Genomic DNA, 14,677 nt, shown 5'->3' with positions numbered 1-14,677 from the left:
GAAGTAGCCTAGAGAAGAGAAGGCTGAGGGAGGCTGTGACGACTCCCCTCAATCCTCCGATGGTTTTTTGGGGGGAAGACGCTGATCAACTTCTCTCTATGTCTCCCAAGGACTGAATAACCCGTAACAGATCTCAGAATAGAAGAGAGACTGTTGGAGTTATAGAAGACCAGCCTCATTGTCAGGGGGACAAACACTGGAGCAGGCTGTGGAGTCTCTCTCCCTGTGGTCTATTAAAGAGAAAGCAGACCCCCACCTATCCTGGATGGGGCAGTGATTCATCTGCGTAGAGGCAGGGGCCTAGACCAGATGACCTTTCCAGACCCCACTGGGATTCCTCATGGACTCACTTTTCAGCATCTCTACATCTCTGAGGAAGGATGCTCTTCAGTTATATGTCCCTTTCATTTCCCCCAAAGTACTTTTACATCTATGATCTTAATTTATCCTCACTGTGTCCCTGTGAGCTAGAGAGCAAGAGAATTTTTATTACCATTTTACAGATGAGGGAACTGAGTCTCTGAATGGCTGTGATGTGCCTGAAGACTACCAGCAGGCTATTTAAATATCTGAGACTCCATAGTCTCAGATGCCATATACTTTCTACTCGATCTTGCAACATCAATCAGTCTATTAGCCAACCGGCCATTAACACCAGCCACCAACACCAGTGCCAGATATCAATTAGAAAAAGCATCTCACCTGGTGAGTAGTACTGTAATCTCATGGAAGCAGGGGTTCTAGACCTCAGTTCTGATGAGTTTTGGATATGAGGACCAATCAACAGTTTGCAGTGCACATCTCAACGTACACCCTGGGGAAAAAAACCTCTCAGATTCTTCTCCTGGGGCAGGCCTCTGGCACTGCAGGCTGGTAGGATCTGTGTACTCTATCAGTGAAGGGGCAGATAATAATTGAGTTCTTCTGTTGCAAACCTAAACCTTCTATACTCTCTTGGGTTCCTTTTTCTTTAATGTGGATTTGAGATTTCATACACTTATATTGGCTGTGGCTCAATCGATTGATTTATCAATCAGTAACATTTTTGAGTGTCTTCTGAAAGTAATAATAACTGTGGTATTTGTTAAGCACTTACTATGTGTCAGGTACTGTACTAATACTGGAGTTACTGCATGATTCTCAGAGGAATGGATAGCTTTAGCGGTTTTTGAAGATTTGGGGATACATGTGCAGAATGGAATTTTAGAAAAAATGATCCAGGCAGCAAAGTGTTTCCTGGACTGGAGAAAATGGTAGACTGGAGGAAGGGAGATCTAGGAGGAGGCTGATTCAGTAGAGAGGAAATGATGGATTCTGGAAATGTACCGGTAAAAGTGAGAGGATTTGGCACCTGTCTGAATATGAGGGTTGAAAGAGAGGGAGGAATCTAGGATATTGCCAAGGCTAAGGGCTTGAGAGAGGAGGAGAATGGCAATGCCAACTATTATGGGCAAGTGGAGGAGGGAAGATGAGTTTCATTTTGGACATTTTGAGCTTGAGGTAACAGTGGGACATTCAGGTAGAGATGGCCTGGAGGCAGAGGAAATGTGAGATTGCAGAGAAGAGCTAATGAGGTAAATTTGGAAGTCATTTGTAAAGAGATGCTAGTTGGAGCCAAGGGAGCAACTATAGATTTTGACCAGAAGGGAATTCAAAAATGAGCCTTGAGGGACCCCCACAGTTAGGAAGTGGGAAGCAGAGGAAGAGCCATTGAAGAAGAATTAAAAGAATCAACCAGAGAGGTAGGAGGAGAGCCAAGTGACAACTCTGTCAGAAAAATGGAGGTGAGTTAGCATTTCTAAAAGAAGGAAAGCAGTGTGGTCTAGTGGAGAGAGCATGGGCCTGGGAGTCAAAAGGACCCAAGTTCTAATCTTGGCCCTGCCAATTGCTTGCTGTGTGACCTTGGACAATTCACTTTAGTTGTCTGTACTTCAGATTCCTTATCTATAAAATGAGGATACCTGTTCTCCCTTATTCTTCAACTGTGAGCCCCATGTGGAACAGCAACTGTGTCTGACCTAATTGACTTGTATCTACCTTAGCACTTAGAACAGTGTTTGACACAAACTAAGCTCTTAACAAATACCATAAAATAAAAAAAGAGGTGATCAACAGTGTCAGAGGCAAGCAAGAAATTCAGGACGATTAGGACTGAGTAGAATCTCTTAGATTTGATAAGGTGAAGGTTGCTTGTGACCTTGGAGAGAGTGATTTCAATGGAGTTGGGGGGAATGTAAGCCAGACTGTAGAGCATCAAGAAGGGCATTGGAGAGGAAGTGAAAGCAGAAAGGGTATTCAATCCTTACGAGGAGTTTGGATTGAATAGAGATGAGCTTGTTGGTGGGTAGAGGGTTTTACTAGAACTAATAGTTGCTAAGCACTTACTATATGTCAAACATTTACTGAACACTGGAATAGATACAAGATAGTCAGGTATCCAAGTAGTGGTGAGAACAGGATTTGAATCTCCATTTTGCAGATGAGGGAATTGAGGCACAGAGTGGAGGAGCCAGGATTAGAACCCATTTGGACAATGCTCTTTCCATTTGGACCATGCCGCTTAACTACTTAGCTTAAGTGGCAAGAGGGGTCTAGGTAGGTGCTGCTGCCCCAGGCTTTGCCCGACTCCCCTACAACTTTGTGAGTCCTAGGCAGGGTTAACAGGAAGGGTGAGACAGGGTAAGGGTTATGGATCATAGGGCTGGCATAGTCAGGGTTAGAGAGGAGGACTTCAGAGAAGCAGCAAGACTTAGTGGAAAGAGCTAAGCCATGGCTTGGGAGTCAGAGGACAGGGGTTCTAACCGCCCCTCTGCCACTTGTCTGCTGTGTGACCTTGGACAAGCTACTTAAATTCACTATGCCTCAGTTACCGACCGCATCTGTAAAATGGGGATTAAGACTGGGAACCCCACATGGGACAACCTGATTAGCTTGTATCTACCCCACTGCTTAGGACAGTGCTTGGTACATGGTAAGTGCTTAACAAGTACCATAATAATAATAATTATTATTACTATTATCAACAAGGTGGATGGGAGTAAAAGGCAAAAGAATGGAGGGAACAGAAGGTTAAAGAAGGGCAAGCTGAGTGAGAATATGATAAAGAGAATGGAAAATTTAGAGATAATGGGCATGGAGGGTGTGAAGAAGAGGTGGTTGAGTGGGCACAGGGTAAGAAAGTGGCATGAGCAGAGAGATTGGAGAGGGTGACGGTGTGGGAAAAAAGTACAGGGGCAGAGAGAGTGGGTGCTTGGGGATGGGGCATAAGAGGGAGAGAGGATGGGGAAAAGGGACAAGGAATCGGCATGACTCATGGATAGAGCATGGGCCTGGGAGTCAGAAGGTGATGGGTTCTAATCCCTCTCTGCCTCTTGTCTGCTATGTGACTCTGTGCCTCAGTTACCTCATCTGTAAAATGGAGATTGAGACTGTGAGCCCCACATGGGACAGGGACTGTGTCCAACACAATTTGCTTATATCCACCCCTGGCACATAGTAAGCGCTTAACAGATACCATAATAATTATTATTATTAAGGGGTGGTGAAAGAGTGCAGTGGGCAGAGAGAGCGGAAGAGAGCAGAGAGGGTGGGGAGAGGGGAATTGGATGGGGTTGATTTCCTCTCTGTGGGCCAGTGATAGCTTGCACAGGCCCCCAGATGACCTGAACTCCTGTTCCTCTCTTATATGAGCCGCAGCAATTCCTTTCTGGAGGCTATTATGAAGGCCAGCAATCTTTGGGCAGAGGAATCAGGAAATTAGTTTTCCTTTCAATCAGTGGTATTTCTTGAGTGCTTACTGTGTGCAGAGCACTGTTCTACATGTTTGGGAGAGTACAATAGAATAAGAGGACATGGCCCTGGCACTCAAGTGGACTGTGCTATGATGCTTTCCTATTTATTAGGAAAGGGTAGCAGTGTTGGAGTTGAAAGAGCACAGATTGAGAAGCAGCGTGGCTCAGTGGAAAGAGCCTGGGCTTGAGATCCAGAGGTCATGGGTTAGAATCCCAGCGCTGCTACTTGTCAGCTGTGTGACTGTGGGCAAATCACAACTTCTCTGTGCCTCAGTTCCCTCATCTGTAAAATGGGGATTAACTGTGAGCCTCACGTGGGACAACCTGATTACCCTGTATCTACCCCAGCACTTAGAACAGTGCTCTGCACATAGTAAGCGCTTAACAAATACCAACATTATTATTATTATTATTATTATGACTAGTGGTGACCTCCTAGAGGTTGGATTTGTGCCGTCCATTTCCCTTCCAGGGACTTAGCTCCTCATTCAAACTCATCAGGAAGCTTCCTAGATGATCCTTGGATTCTCTTCCCTAGGGTGGCCCCTGGAGCTGTGTGATATCTCTCCAACACCCCCATAAGAAATAGGAAAGCATTAAAGCACCGTCCACTAGATAGTAAACTCCTTGAATGCCAGGATCATGTCTACTTAGTTTATTGTGCTCTCCCCAGCATTTAGTACAGTGCTCTGCACACAGTAAGCACTCAAAAAATACCATTTACTGATTGAAAGGAAAATTAATTTCCTGATTCCTCTGTCCAAAGGTTGCTGGCCTTCATAACAGCCTTCAGCCAGGAATGATCTCGTCACTGGTTGTGTTTGATCAGCTGCCACGGAAACTTTCTACCTGCAGGGAGCAGATTTCATCCGGTTCTGAGAGGGTCATCACTTAAATTTCAGCTCTTTGGGTTGAAGCATTAGTCAAATTGATGGAAGCTGATACAAAGGCATTTTGTTTCTGCCGCTCAGGGCTTGTAGATGGCTTTTCCCAAAGTGAATGGAAATCAATGCAATCGTTCAATGGACCAGCCTTCTGTCTTCCTGTCTGCCTTGTAATGGATTAGGTAAATCCATTTCCCAAATCCTTCCTTCCTGCCTTCTTAGACTTCAACTGGAACATTGAAGGGGAAATTACAGATGTGTGCTTCATTCCCCTCTTGGGGTTCCAGTTAGGGTCCGTGTTGCATCTTTTCTTGGATGATGTGTGGCTTATTACCCCTTTCCCTGTGCTTTTTTATGGTTCTGGAATCACTTTGGAAATGACTTTCCGAGGGTTGAGCTAGATGTACTCTTAGGTCCTCTTGCCCTTTGTACAGAGATAAGCAAAATCCTCTTCTGTCTCTTACATTCTAGTCAGTAAGAGAACCCCATGGGAGATGTTGAATGACTGGAGGCCAAACTGCTCTTGGCCCCTGGCATTGCATCTTGCTCCAAAGAATGACATAGTTGCACTAGCCCCAGGAGTCCACCTGGTCAAGGCCCTGCAAACACAGTCAAACTCAGAAAAAGTGGGCATGATGCAGATGGTCAGATGCAGTGACAGTGTATGGATCTGAAAGCTGTACTGTGGAAAAAAAATCAAGATAGAGAGAAAATCTATTCTTTTGAAATTTAGTGTTAGAGAAGGTTTTTGCAAATACCATGGACTGCCCAAAAAACAAACAAATGGATTTTGGAGCAAACTAAGCCAAAATGGTCTTTGGAAGGCCAAATGACTTGACTTAGATTAGCATATTTTGGACACATAATCAGGAGGACTAATTCTCTGGAGAAGAAACTGATGCTAGGAAAATTCCAGGGTAAAAGTGGAGGAGGCAGACCAGCAGCTAGATGGATAGAGACCATAACAACTATAATGAAAGAATCGTTAAAAAAGTTATGGATTATGGCAGAAGACGGGATGTTCTGGAGAAAATAGATTTGCTATGAATCGGAAACGACTCGATGGTACTTGGTAATAAAGAGGCATTCCCCCTTTGCTATGTTTGCTATATGACTCACTGTGTTCCACCCCATGATGTGAAATCCCCGGTAGGGTGTTCCTTTTCCCCTCCATTTTCCCAAGAATGTTTATCTTGGATATGGTATTTGATTACACACGCTTCTGGGTCTAGTTTTTGTGGTTTCTTGAGACAGACATGAGGCTTTCCAGGTTAAAAAGTTCCTGGTTAGAACCAGAGGGGAAAATGAAGGCTTGGGGACCACCTCCTGACACTGATGCACTGAAACCCTGCTCCAAATCTAGTGCTCAAGGGCACCTTCACCCATACCAGGGGACTCACATTTAACAATCTTACAAATAGGGAACCTGGGAGTTCCCAGTCAATTACCCCATCAAAGTTATTTTGTAAAATGCCTACTAGGAGCAGAACCCTGTACTAGGCATTTGGGAGAGTACTCCAGAAGGTAAAGGTATGGTCTAGGCCCTCAAAGGGCTTGGGGAAAATGGGCAGGCATAAATCACCTTGCCCCCTCCTACCTTTCCTCCCTTATCTCTTTCTACTGCCCATCCCATAGGCTCCGCTCCTCTGCCGCCCAACTCCTCACCGTCCCCCGTTCTCGCCTATCCCGCCGTCGACCCCTGGCCCACATCCTCCCACTGTCCTGGAATGCCCTCCCTCCTCACCTCCACCAAACTAACTCTCTTCCCCTCTTCAAAGCCCTACTGAGAGCACACCTCCTCCAAGAGGCCTTCCCAGACTGAGATTCCCCTTTTCCCTCTGCTCTCTCTGCTGCCTCTCTGCCCCCCCTTCACCTCCCCTCAGCTAAGCCCCCTTACCCCCCTTTTCCTCTGCTCCTCCCCCCCTTCCCCTCCCCTCAGCACTGTGCTCATCTGCTCATTTGTATGTATTTTTATTACCTTATTTATTTTGTTAATGAGACGTACATCCCCTTGATTCTATTTATTGCTAATGTTTTTGTCTGTCTGTCTCCCCCGATTAGACTGTAAGTCCGTCAATGGGCAGGGATTGTCTCTATCTGTTGCTGAATTGTACATTCCAAGCGCTTAGTACAGTGCTCTGCACATAGAAGCACTCAATAAATACTATTGAATGAATGAATGAATTATTGACAGTAGTGGGAGTAGTGGGAAGAACAAGGCTATCAGCTTTTAGAACAGTGCTTGGCACATAGTAAGCACTTAATAAATACAATTATCATTATTATCATTATTATTATTAAGAGGTGGTCTTGTCTTATCCCATCGAGTCATTTCCAACCCATAACGGCACCACGGACACATCTCTCCCAGAACGTCCTGCTCTCCATCTGCAATTGTTCTGGTAGTGTATCCATGGAGTTTTCTTGGTAAAAATACGGAAGTGGTTTACCACTGCCTCCTTCCGCTCAGTAAACTCGAATCTCCACCCTCCACTCACTCCCCTGCTGGTGCTGCTCAGCATGGGTGAGTTTTGATTTGTAGCAGATCGCCTTCCACTCGTTAGCCGCTGCCCGAGCTAGGAATGGAATGGGTCGACCTCTGCTTGACTCTCCCTCCTGTAGCCGAGACTGGTAGAGTACTGGAAACTCTCCAGGTGCGACCCTGAGAGGGGCATAATAGGTAGTAGCTGGATAGATAATTGTTCAGTTAAATATATTTTTCTAGTGAGGAGCAAGAGAGAGAGAACTGGAAAAGAGTGGGTGAAGAGACCCATTTTGTGAGGGTGAGATGGTTGATGGAGAGAGAGTCTTGAAGCCATTGGCTTCTGCTTGATGTGATGGGAAATGGGGCGATACTGAAGGGTTTTGAGGAGTGGAGAGAGATAAGCTTCAAGGAAGGGAAAAATGTAGTCTCAGCTGCCAAGGAGGGTGATGGGGCAGAGAGGTGGATTAGGAGCCATTTAACCTTTTGCTGCCCTTGAAGTTCTGCTATAACCAAGGCCTCCAAAATAGAAAAACAAGAAGAGAATGAGTGTGCATACGCTGGAAATATAACCCATGCGATGAAACAAAGCTTTTCTAACTAGAAACATGAAAATGTCAGTTCACGGTCCTTTGTGAGTCTTCTGTTTAATTCAATTGAACAATAGATTTCCCCAAAGCATTCTCAAAGCTACGGGTTTCAAGATCTTTAGCTGAACATAAATTTAAAGCAGGAGTCTTTATGTGATCATCAATGGAATTAACGTCAGCAGCAGTAGAGCAATGTTAGTGCCATAGCTGCTTGCCAAAATATCTCCTTACAGAGGTGTACCTCACTGGGGCCTTGTTAGACTAAAGTCTTTATTTACCACCCAGGCTGGGGGAACATGGTATAGTAAGATCCTCTTCTAGAGCTCTGAACAACTCTTGTCATGAGCTTCATGATCATGATCATCATTATCATAAATTGGAGCAGTGTGGCCTAGTGGATAGAGCACTGGTCTGGGAGTCAGAAGGACTTGGGTTCTAATCCCAACTCTGCCATTTGTCTGCTATGTGACCTTGGACAAGTCACTTCAGTTCTCTGTGCCTCAGTTACCTCATCAGTAAAATAGGGATTGAGACTGTGAGCCCTATGTGGCTATCGTGAGCCCTATTGTTTATACCCTGTTAGTTGCAGTCCTAGCAGGGGTGGGGAGGGACTGAGCTGGGGAATAGGGAGGTGGGATAGTCTGTGATCTGCTCCTACCCTTTCTGTCCTCCTTCACTGACCCCAGATCCCCTCTTTTGCCTCCTCTCTCACCTCTCTGACGGGGCAGCTGAAGGGGCTTGGGGCTACGGAAGGGAATGCCCCAGGTGCGCTTAACCCCTGCCAGGAAACCGGGACCGATCCGCCTCTGTTTTTCCTCTCTCCCCTAACCCCCACCCCCAGGACCCTGGACACTGTGTTGTGAGGTTCGTGGGGGTGGGGCCGGCAGTGGCAGCAGCAGATAAGACCCTCTCCCCCTGATTCCAAGAAGCTGGGACTTGTCCTTGTGGCCTCGCAATGCCTTGTGTGTAGTGGGGCATGGGGAAGAATACTGATTTTGATTTTTCAGAGACATTCTATATCTCTCTCTCAGTCTCTGTGTCCCACTATGATCTCACTGAATCAGAAGAACAGCAGATCTGGTCAGTGAGATTCTGTCTACAGGAACCAAGCAGAAGGCAGTTTATAGGAACCAGTCAGAAGATACATTTCATAAGTGTGTTGTTAAATTCCTTCAACTGAGTGGAGCATGATCAGATGTGGGTACTCGGAGGGTAACATAATTCAATCAAGCATATTTTGGACAATAGGTACCTGAGTCATGATCCCTCCCATTTTAGTGCCTAATGGCTCTGATAAGCCTTACCAAAGAGGCTAAGCAATTTCTAAACTCCAAACAATCCTGGAGCAGAGCTTCATTTGGAAACTTTCCCAGGAATAGCCAGTCAAGTCATGTGGAGAAGGCTAGCATAGTGACATGGCTGGGGGGTGCAGGGAAGAAGAGAGAGAAAGAGAAAGAAAGAAAAAGAAAGAAAGCAAGACAGACTGACATGGGGCTGTTGGAGAGAAACATGCTTTGAAATTCATTTCCTTCCCTTAATCTTCTTGTCATTATAATGTCAATCTTTCTGGAACTGGAAATGAAAGGTAAGCATTCCATTTCTCAGTCTTCATGCTTTCTGAAAGGTAAGGACTTTCCTCACTTTCAGGAAAAGGTTCTGCTATATTTTGAAAGGGATTCCTTCCAGGGAAACCTGGAGGGCAGAACCCAGACCTAACCGGAAAATCTACTGGACAGCCCCCACCTCCCTGGTCCATTATTTTCAGACTCACTGAGATGGATTTGCAGAGCTTAAAATTTTTCTTAACCTCTAGGGCTACACAGCCCCTTCCCTCCCTTCCCCACCTCTCCCGATCCCTGTCTATCAAAATTACTCAGATACGAAGAACCACTGCAGCCTAACTTTCAGAAATTCCCTCCTTCCTACCTTATGTCTCTGAAGCTCCTTTGGACATCAATCTCTGCTCCTCTGAGTACCCAGAAACTAAAAAGCAACTATATAGCCCCATGGCCAGGCTCTGCTTTTGTTGGGCTCCTTTTTATTTGAAATATGCTGAACCCACTGAGCAGTTGGTTAAGGAGAAATGCCCGGTATGTGCTCTAAGTGTCAGTCTGCACCTGGAGAAAAAAGATCCCAAGCTGTTCAAATATTAATTTGTTCATTCAGAAGGGTTTAAATCGAGAGGGATGTGGATTGGGTCATTTATTCTGACTTCAGATGCAAACCAGAAGGGTCTGTGGCCCACATGAAATCCACATGGCCTCCCAAAATATCCCCTGCAGATTCTTAATGGGGCTATAATTAGTGCCAGGCAAATAGGATGACCTGGTGGAGCTGTTCTTGCCCATTCTGCAGATGAGAACTAGCCCTCATATAACCTGCTGAGCATGGGGGCTCTGGTTTCCTCTCCCTGCTCACGCAGGGGCAATGGGCATCCACATTAAGAAAGTCTCAAATAGCCTGTGGATAGAGGTTTTTTTCTCCTGCTCTTACTGTCCTGCCTCCCTCATTAGATTGTAAATTCCTTAAATCAAGGACCTGGATTCTAATCCTGGCTCTGCCACTTACCTGCTGTCTCATGTTCCCTGACTAAGAAGATACTCTAGCTCGCCAATTCTCCTCATGAGAGGGGTGCCTAGTGAAGCAGTGGACCTAATAAAAGAGCATGGGCTTGGGAGTCAGAGTACCTGGGTTCTAATTCCCACTCTGTCATTTATGTACTATGTGACCTTGGGCAAGTCATGTAACTTTTCTGTGCCTCAGTTTCCTCAATTGTAAAAACAGAGGTTCAATTCCTGTTCTCCCTCCTACACAGATTGTAAACCCCTTGTGGAACAGAGACTGTCCAATCCGATTATCTTGTATGGACCTAAATGCTGACTACAGTGCTTGACACATAGTAAAAGCTTAGCAAATATCACAATCATCATCATCCTCAGTAGCTCCAGACAAGGACTCTCCAGCTTCACGAAACCAAGGTTTTCCCCCCTTTCGAAGACCTTCTAAATGCCTCCACCTTGAGGAATCTTCCCTGATTGATCCCTGCAACCTCCGGGTAATGTTAATATCTGTCTAAGACTGCAAACATCTTGTGGGCAGGGACCTTGTAACAATTCTCTTGTACTTTCTCAAGCACTCTACACATAGTAAACACTCAGTAAATGCCAATGATTGGTTGAGAATTCATCTCTTTAGCCCCCTTTATTACCACTCTGCTCACTCTGGCTATTGTCTATTTTGTCCCCGTGAGTTAATTATTTACATTGATTCACACTTTTTTTTTACCTATTGTGTAGATGTCCATTTATGTCAGTTTGTTTCCCCATCACACTACCAGTTCTTCAAAGGCAGGGACTGCGTCTTTTATTTCTTCTATGGGTTCCCCAAGAACTTAGTCTGGTGCCTGCTCGGAACAGGCCAGGAGTATTCTTTATACAGGAGGTGGCTAGTACTATGCTCTGCAAACAATAGGCATTCAGTGCATTGATCAAGGCCAAATTAATCTAGCACAGAACTTTGTCCCTTACAGTAGTAAGCCCTTCTGGGCAGATTCTTCAGAGAAGACAGGCAAATCTCAGAAGGCTCCATGTTCTAATTAATATATCTATATGGGGTGTAAGGTCAGCTGCTTCTATATGAAAAATTGTTGGTCATTTCTGGTTTTGAACGGATCTGATTTCATTTCAAATGTCCCAGCACTCTTTGTCAACATATATGACAGCTTGTAGGAAAAGCCTGTATGCTCCCCATTTTAAAGGGAGAAAAAAGCTCATTTCTTCCCCACACACTTTTTAGTAGATGTTCATTTGGATCAAGCAACATAGCCTAGTGGAAAGAGCACAGGCCTTGGAATCACAGGATCTGGTTTCTAATCGCAACTCCACCACTTGTCTTCTGTGTGACCTTGGACAAGTCACTTAACTTCTCTGTGCTTCAGTTACCTCATCTGTAAAATGGGGATTAAGACTTTGAGCCCAGTATGTGACATGGACTGTGTCCAGCCTGATTATTTTAAATCTACCCCAGTGCCCCCTCCTACCTCACCTCATTTCTCTGCTTCTACATCCCTGCCCGCACACTTTGCTCCTCTAGTGCTAATCTTTTCACTGTGCCTCAGTCTCATCTATCTCACTGCCAATCCATCACCTGTGTCCTGACACGGTTCTGGAATGCCCTCCTTCCTCAAATCCAGCAGACAATTACTCCCCCAGCCTTCAAAGCCCTATTGAAGGCACATCTCCTTCATCTTCCCAGACTAAGCCCCACTTTTCCTCATGTCCCACTCCCTTTTATGTCACCCTGACTTTCTCTTTTTGCTCTTCCCCACTCCCAGCCCCATTGCAGTTATGTACATATCTGTAATTTTATGTATTTGTATTAGTGTCTGTTTCCCCCCTCCAGACTGTAAGTTTGTTGGGCGGCAGGGAATGTCACTGTTTCTTGTGTTGTACTTTCTCAAGCGCTTAGTACAGTGATCTGCACACAGTATACTCTCAAAAATATGATTGAATGAATAGTACAATGCCTGGCACATAGTAAATGCTTAACAAATATCATTTGAAAAACGCTTGGAATCAGTTTTCATCTATGTATTTGAAACTGATTCATACTTCCCTAATTGTTTCATTAGCAGAACTCCTCATTCTACCCTTCAAACCGCTTGTATTTGAGGGACAGAGTGCTAATGAAGGTGGAGGGTTCTGGGAGGGCAGTGGAATGCTGATTGTTTGTACATCGCTGTTTCCATTGAACTATGTGCTCAGTACAGTGTTCTGTGTACAGTAAATGCTAAGTAAATACTACTGATTTATTTACTGATTGATTGATTCCATGTGGAGGCAAGATAATATGTGGTAGCTACAGGGAAGTTTGGGGGAGGCCTGAAAATTGGCTTGAAAATTTGTTGCAGGGTGCATTAAATAGCTGGGAAAACTGAATGAGCTTGAAATACACATTGTCTGGAAATCAATGCAGTTGAGTCGAATGCATTTTTGAAAAGAGAAATGGGAGAGAATGGAGCTCTGGACTTTTCAGACTCCATCTGTAGAAAGCTGAATGACCTATGTGGCTTGAATCTGGGCAATCCGCCATCCTCTGGGACAGTAGGGAAGGCCAAGAATGACATTGAGATCTGGAAATTGGCATGGCTGGGCCCCGTGTCAAGCCTGCGTAGGGTCTCTGGGCTCAGGGGCGAGCAGGCCACACCAAACTACTGGATGGACATGCCAACAGTTACCAGACTCCCTGTAGGGACAGAGAAAGGAACTCTCTGTGGCAGTCAGGTAGTTGTCCAGGAAACTTAAGTTTTGTGTTGGGATAGAACTGCTTCCTTTTTCTTTCAGAAGTTGAACAATCCACCTTTCCCTGAGCCATTGGAGTGAGACCCTCAAAATGCCAAGGAATTAGGGTAACCAACTCTGGGCTGAGTGGTTATTCTGTTGATTCCAATACTTACAGGGGCCAGGGATCACAGATCTAATTGTTGCTTCTCCACTGCTTATGCCCTCCTGGAAGCTGGTCCCAAGCTGGAGAAGAGGATAACGGATGGAAATCCAATTCAACGCCCCTGGAACATAATGTTGCACTGAACTCGCCCTGCTCTGTTGAGAATCATCATTAATGATATTTATTGAGCACCTACTGTTTGCAGTGCAAAGTGCTTTGACGAGTACGAGAGTTGGTATACATATTCCTTGCTCACAACAAGCTTACTAGGGGGAAAATTGGAACAACATTCCAGAAGCATTTCCATCCAAGTTGTCATGAAGGTAGAAATACACAATACAACAACTGTGAAACAAGAATATTGCTATTATATTTAAGTGATTATTAATGTGTCAAGCATTGGGGCAGATGCAAGTTAATCAAATTAGACACGGTCCCTGTCCCACATGGGGCTGACAGTCTTAGTAGGGAGAGCAGGCATTGAATCTCCATTTTATCGACGAGAAAACTGAGGCCAAGAGAAGTTATGTGACTTGCCCCAGGTCACACAGCAGGCAAGTGGCAGAGCTGGAGTAAAACCCAGATCCTTTGACCCCATGACCAGTGCTTTTCCCAATAAGCCATACTGCTCCTCAATATATAAGAGTAATTAATAGTAATTATGGTATTTGTTAAGCTCTTTCTATGTGCCAGGCATTGTACTAAGTGCTGGAATGGATACAAGCAAATCAGGTTGGACAAAGTCCCTGTCCCACATGGGGCTAACAGTCTCAATCCCAATTTTACAGATGAGGTAACTGAGGCACTGAGAAGTGAAGTGATTTGCCTAAGGTCACACAGCAGACAAGTGGCAGAGCCGGAATTAGAACCACGATCCATACATATACATTGTAAACACACACTCCACCCACCCTGTGTATTCCCACCTGTATATGCTATCCTAGTTTTAGTATAGGGCTCTGCACCCAGTAATAAATAAATACCATTACCACATAAACCCTCCCCCCGCCATACACATTGATTTCTCCTGCCCTGTCAAGAGAGTTTTCCTCCCATAGACTTATCCCAAGTTTTAAAGTCTTAGAAGAGTGCTTGGCATATAGTAAGCACTTAACAAATGCTATTATTATTATTATTATTAAAGTCTCAAAGGGCTCCTGGAGCCCTGTCCCTGCCTCTCCATCTTGTCCAAAATTGGATGACTAAGAAACTTAAAGTTATAACTTAGTCAATCAGTTAATCACATCTTTTTAGCACCTACTGAATGCCAAGCACTGTACTAAACACTTGGAGGAGTTAGTCGACATGATCACTGCCATCAAGGAGCCTATAATCTAGTAGAAGAGACGGACATTAGAATAAATGACCAAACGAAGGAAGCAAGGTTCGGGGACAACTCTCCCCTCTTGCATTTCTCCCTGCAAGTTCCTGCTGTCCTTTTAGTCCACTCCTCCACTTGCTCATTTTCCACTTTCCCCCCACAGT

General features: G+C 44.9%; 1 non-coding gene across 1 annotated transcript; it reads right to left on the bottom strand.

Annotated features, from left to right (window-relative positions):
- Positions 1-7,209: 7,209 nt before the first annotated feature.
- Positions 7,210-7,347, bottom strand: LOC114814933. Its single transcript, XR_003762728.1, has one exon. It is a non-coding gene; the product is annotated as a small nucleolar RNA SNORA7 (small nucleolar RNA).
- Positions 7,348-14,677: the final 7,330 nt, after the last annotated feature.

Source organism: Ornithorhynchus anatinus, chromosome 10, assembly GCF_004115215.2.
Source record: "Ornithorhynchus anatinus isolate Pmale09 chromosome 10, mOrnAna1.pri.v4, whole genome shotgun sequence".
Taxonomy (NCBI): Eukaryota; Metazoa; Chordata; class Mammalia; order Monotremata; family Ornithorhynchidae; genus Ornithorhynchus; species Ornithorhynchus anatinus.
Note: the sequence above shows the minus strand (reverse complement) of the source record. Positions and strands in the feature narration are given on the sequence as shown.